General features: G+C 43.6%; 1 pseudogene; it reads left to right on the top strand.

The window, feature by feature from the left end:
- Window positions 1–231: 231 nt before the first annotated feature.
- On the top strand, window positions 232–835 carry Cul4b-ps1 (cullin 4B, pseudogene 1; annotated as a pseudogene).
- Window positions 836–6,342: the final 5,507 nt, after the last annotated feature.

Here is a 6,342-nt window from a genome sequence, read left to right on the forward strand (position 1 = left end):
AACCCAGAGCTAGGGAGGCAGAAGCAGGCAGATCTCTGAGTTCAAGGCCAGCCTGGTCTACAAAGCAAGTTCTAGTACAGCCAAGGCTACATAGAAATCCTGTCTTGAAAACAGAGAGAGAGAGAGAGAGAGAGAGAGAGAGAGAGAGAGAGAGGGGGAGGGAGGAATGAGGGAGGGAGGGAAAGAGAAGGAGGGAGAGAGAGGGAGAAGAAAGAAAATATTAATTCTTTTATGGCTTCAACAAGTAGTACAAATGGTGGCCTGGCTGAGTCCTCTGCCACAGTCTAGTTGTCTAGTTGTGCTAAGAGCAACTCTGGCTCTGCTAAAAGTCAGTGACCCAGACCTCTAAAGACAAGCCTCCAACTATGCTGATGACAGACGGCAGCAACAGAAAGAAGCAGGGGAAGCTGTTTAGACTAGTACTTCAACTAAGTACAAATCAGAACTCAACCAGGCTGTAGAAAATCTTTGTTCCCATAAGATTTCTGCAAACTTGTATAGGAAGCTGAGACAGATCTGTGAAGATCACAGCAAAGCAGATTTATCAGTTTAGAGGGGATTCGTTGGCCAGGGTTCTTTTTCTGAAAACAATGAACAGATGCTGGGGAAAATAATCATCATAAGCAAGTGATTGTGACTGGGACCATTTTGTGGTTGTTCCTGATAGAATCTATGTTCTTTAGAATTCAGTGCCACTCTCTATTTGGGACACAAGATTGGAGTTATTTAGGGCTCATACTCTAAGTGATCAAAAAGTCAAGATGAAAATTGATGATGTCCTTGATTCAGAGACCAGAATGGTGGAACAATTGATGGAAGGTTGCTAACAAACTAACTGGATCTAGGCATCTGAAGGTCAGGAGTAAATACAAGGAAGAGGATCCCGAGTGTCTTCGACCTGTTAATACACACCTAGCAGAAGCAGACACAGACTTCTTACTTAGATCAGACCACCCAGAAGTCACTATGAGCTTCTGTTGAACAACTTCTAGGTGAACATTTAACAGTGAGTCTTTAGAAAGGGTTAAATAACCTTGACAAAGACAAAATTCAAGCTTCGTCTCTCCTCTGTCGGCTTTTCAGTAGAGTTTGAGGGGCATTCAGATTCTCTTGCAGCAGTGGGTTGAGTATATCAAGGCCTTGGAAGTACTATTGCTATTAATCCCTCAAAAATGGTTGGACCTTAAAGACAAAGATGAGCAGACACATGGTGGTGGTGCACACCTTTAGTCCCAGCATTCTAGAGGCAGAGGCAAGTGGATCTCTGTGAGTTCGAGGTCAACCTGGTCTATAGAGCAAGTTCCAGGACAGCCAAGGTTATACAGTGAGACCCTGTTTTGTAAAAACAAAACAAAACAAAGAGATAAAGTTGATCCTATAACTCATACTTGCTCTCTGAATAATGAAAATGTTATCAAGGGTATGTTATCATTAGGGGCTGGAGAGATGGTTCAGTGGTTAAGAGCACTGACTACTCTTCCAAAGGTCCTGAGTTCAATTCCCAGCAACCACATGGTGGCTCACAACCATCTGTAATGGGATCCGATGCCCTCTTCTGGTGTATCTGACAGCTACATTGTACTCATGTATATAAAATAAATAAATCTTAAAAAAGGAGAAACCTTTACCAGTCAAAGACCAAACAAACCAGCTGAACTGATAGCAAAGTGTGCGGAGTCAAAACCTCATGCAGACAATAAAGAAGTTACAGATGAAAAGCTTGAGATAATGGTCAGTCGTATTCAGATATGTCTATAGATAAGATGTTTTTGAGGCCTTCTATAAGAAAGATTTAGCCAAACGCCTGTTACTAGACAAGACCCCATCTGTTGATACTGAAAAATCACTGCTGCCTAACAGAAACAGGGGGTGGGGCTTTCACCACTTGAGGGGGTGTTTAAAGACATGGGGCTTTATAAAGACATCATGATTCAGTTCAAACAGTTGTGGAGAGCCAAACATGCCTCACAATATCAGTTAACTGTGAATATCCCAACATTGGAATACCGGCCAACATATGTGTCCATTTGCTACCGGAGATAGTAACGCTTCCGGAAAATGTGAAGACATTTGACTTAGGCAAACATGGTGGCCAGAAATCCAATGGCAGTCAACTTTGGAACGCTGTGTGCTAAAAGCCATATTTAAAGAGGGTAAAAAAGAAGTTCAGGTCTCTCTTTTCAAACCCTGGTCCTTTGATGTTGGATGAAGGGAGGAGTCAGTGTAGAAAAGATCAAGCAGGCTGGCAGCATAGAGAATGGAGGATTAGGGAGAAGCCTGCAGTTGCTAGCCTGCGGCAAAGGTAGAGTTCTCGCTAAAAACCCAAAGGGTAAATATATCAAAGATGGTGACAAATTGGTTTGTAATGATGGTTTCAAACATAGCGTATTCAGGATAGAGATCAACCAAATCCACTTGAAAGAAATAGCTGACGAAGAAGCAAGCAGGACAGAAAGAACATTTCAACATAGTGTCAGATTGAGGATGTGACTGTCCCAATTACAGAGAGGAGAAAATCACTCAGTCTCCTTGTTTCAGAAGTCTACAACCAGCTAAAACTTCCAGTAAGACCTGCCGATCTAAAGAGGAGAACAGGATCCCTGACTGACTGAGACTTCATGGAAAGAGAGAAAGAAAACACAACCTAGGACAACTGTACTGCAGAGAGCATTGGTTGTGGATCATCTGTTGTCACATGCTACAGCCAGTGGATAAACGTAACTTGAAGTTCATTTTACTTCATTTCAGCTTTCCAAGACCAAATGAAGCAGTGTAAGGGAAAGAGTTGTGTGGATTTTTGATATATTTGTTTCCAGCTCCCCCATGACTTCCTTATAGGAGCTCTTCTGAGAAGGAAATGTGGCCGCCATGTTTATTGGGCCATCAACATCTGCTCTAGCCCATCCCTGTTAGTCTCTGGGACATGGAAACTATTTCATCCCTCACTGGTTGCTCTTAAGAAATCTTTAGGGGGGTTGGGGATTTGGCTCAGTGGCAGAGCCCTTGCCTAGGAAGCGTAAGGCCCTGGGTTCGGTCCCCAGTTCTGAAAAAAAGAACCAAAAAAAAAAAAAAAAAGAAATCTTTAGGTAGAGTTGTTCCTACTAGGGGGCTCTTGGTACCATCCTCATTATCTTGAAAGAGGATACCTTTCCTGAGATCCTTAATTCCTTGAAAATTTGATGCTGTTTCAGCTGAAAACTTAGCCACACTGTGAAGGGAAGCTTGTTAACAAACTGAAAAGTAACAGCAATCTACCCTGAATAGTTCCAAGTGTTGGTTATTGTGTAAGAGTTGAAGCTCTGAGTTCTTTTCCCTGTGTAGGCGGTGGTTCTACTTCTCTCCTATAAAATGTTTATTTATTAAGAGGCTGGGAGAGATATATCAGTGGTTAAGAGCACTGACTGCTCTTCCAGAGGTCCTGAGTTCAATTCCCAGCAACCACATGGTGGCTCACAACCATCTGTAATGGAATCTGATGCCCTCTTCTGGTGTGTCTGAAGACAATGACAGTGTATTCACATAAACTAAAAGAAAGAAAGAAAGAGAGAGAGAAAGAAAGAAAGGAAAGAAAGGAAGAAAGGAAGAAAGGAAAGAAAGGAAGAAAGGAAGGAAAAAAGTTTATTAAAAGCAAAAGCTAAATTCTGGATTGCTAAATAAAACATTAAGCAAAGTGTGTGTGTGTGTGTGTGTGTGTGTGTGTATGGTTTATTTTTTAATTTCTCATGTATATGTGTGTGCATGAACATATGCCATATGTATACAGTTGCCCTTGGAGGCCAGAAATTGGATCCTCTAAAGCTGAGTTTCAGAGCCCACTGTCAGTGCTAGGAACCAAGCTCAGGTCCTCTGGCACAGCAAGAAGTGCCCTTAACCTCTGACCCATCTCTCCCACTCTGAAAAGTGTGTGCGTTCTATGTTAATACTTATTCTTATTTATGTGTATGTGTGTGTAAATGCTACATGTGTGTAGATGCTCTGGAGCTACAGACAGTTGTGAGTCACTAGTTGTGGGTGCTGGGAATGGAACTCCAGGCCTTTAGAATGGCAGGAAGAGCTCCAACTCCCTGTACAAGCCATCTCTCTAGCCTTGTAGCCCTGGCTGTCCTGGAACTCTCTGTGTGGACCATGATGGCCTTGAACTCACAGAGATCCACCTGCCTCTGCCCCCTGAGTGCTGTAAGGTGTGTACCACCACATCCAGATGGAAAGTTATATTTTTAAATGTCTCACTGAACTGACACAGAAATACATCATCCCCTGATTTCACAGTTCGGGGCAAAGGAGCCCAATCCAGCTAGTCAACTAAGGATTTGACAGAATACCGGAGACCTTAACCTTGCATTTTGATGAATGCCTCAGATGAATGGGTCCACCCATGACATGAGGGGAAAATATGTGACAATGTACACACAGATATAAAGCCATTGGACATTGCAAATAATACTGATAAAATACATGGAAAATTGATTATTGCAAATATACTTCTATTTACTTATTGTGCAACTCTTGTACCTGCAGCCAACCCCTGCTTATTCATCTTCATTCTCACACAAATATTGGTTGACATTTTTATGTTAGGGAGGAAGAGGAAATAAGACAGCTGGACAGGTTGGAGCTTCATTAGCTATAATGGAAGACACACCTATGCTGAGTCAGAGTCATTTTCGATCAGGAAAACACTTCACCATGCATGGATAGCTAGTCATGATGTCGTGATTACAGAATAGCACAATTTAAAATTGAATTTGAGTGATTAATATTTTACCATCACTTAACCCAGCCAATGAAGAAACAAAGAAGCCAAGACTTAATTTATAGCATTTGCTATGAATGCTGCCACCGTGGCTGATGACAAGCTTTCGAGAAGACATCAGCTGGAGAAGGATGTACACCAGCTATGACTCGGTATGTCCATCTCCACATGGAACAAGAGCCACATCACGTTGGCACATAAAAGTAGTGGAGATTAAAAATGGAATGAATGACCATGGTGACCAGATGCCTTATGGAGCAGAGATGAGACCTGGTCTCACTGAAACCGGCTATGAGGAAGATCTGTCAGCAAAACCACGCCTCGGCTCTTCTTGGAGCTGATAAACGTTGGGGTGTTTTCTTAAGAAGCAATTAGGTAGCTGGAGCATATTCTGAAACACTTTCTTTCCAGATGAGGTGGGGAAGGGAAGGGTGGGGGGCCTGTGAAGAGTGGCAGAGGACACCCTAAGAGATCATGCAGTGAGTATTCAATGGTGGTGATGATCCGTGGGTTCTTGTCAGGCAGCAGTTAGGGATTTACTAGAATATGCTAGCTGGGTGTTACAGAGCACACCTCAGATTCTTGCACTTGGGTCTTTGAAGGAGGATTCTGAGTTAGCCACCACCTTTGGTTATACAGGTGTTATATATAGCTTTTGTGTGTGTGTGTGTGTTTGTGTGTGTGTGTGTGTGTGTGTGTGTGTGTGTGTGTGTGTGTGTGTGTGTGTGTGTGTGTGATATAGGACAAGGACAAGTTTCACTCAGTACTTGTGACTCCTCCAGCGCTTCTTGCCCCGCCCCTATCCTAACCTCCCTTTCCCAGGGGCTGGACTTCTGCTTCCCTTCCCCTGTTTTGGAGGTGATGGGTTTCTTGGCCCGGGCCACACCTCTCTTAGTCAGCAGCTCTACTCTTTTTTTTTTTTTTTTCCTTTTTCCTTTTTTCAGAGCTGGGGACCGAACCCAGGGCCTTGCGCTTGCTCGGCAAGCGCTCTACCACTGACAGCAGCTCTACTCTTGCTGTCCCTCCTCCTCTCTCCTCTCATGGTCCAGTTTAGTCTGATGGCCGTATTCAGCCCGGAACCTTCCTTCTGTCGGTTTTCTCCCTACTACCTACAACAAAAATCCCCACACGTTAGGAGTAGTCACGGCTTCCTCCCTTTATTCCACTTTTCATTTCTCTGATACCAGAACCATGGGTTCCTTTCCAAGGGATGTTGCCTTTCTGAACCAAGCTGCTGATTTGATTCTTCTAAGGTATCTGTGGGTCATTTGTTTCCTTATTTGATTCTAAATTCTAGAGTCTGCTTCTTCAGGGGCTCCCCTCCGTTTGCTCTAACCATCCTGTTCTCTTCACCTACTCAGTAAGTGTTCTCTGTCTGGCTCCTGGAACTTACTTCATCCTCCAGGGATAGTAGGCCTTTCACTTGGCCATTTCTCTGTCTCTCAAGCTCCTGGACCCTGCTATGCCTTCCAGGATGCCTTCCTATGACAGAGTTCATTTCACAGCCCATCCCCCCTTTCTCCTCCTTCCCGCTGTTGCTGTCCTCAGACACACCAGAAGAGGGTGTCAGGTCCTATTACAGATGGTTG

The sequence above is a fragment of the Rattus norvegicus genome, chromosome 1, assembly GCF_036323735.1.
Source record: "Rattus norvegicus strain BN/NHsdMcwi chromosome 1, GRCr8, whole genome shotgun sequence".
Lineage (NCBI taxonomy): Eukaryota > Metazoa > Chordata > Mammalia > Rodentia > Muridae > Rattus > Rattus norvegicus.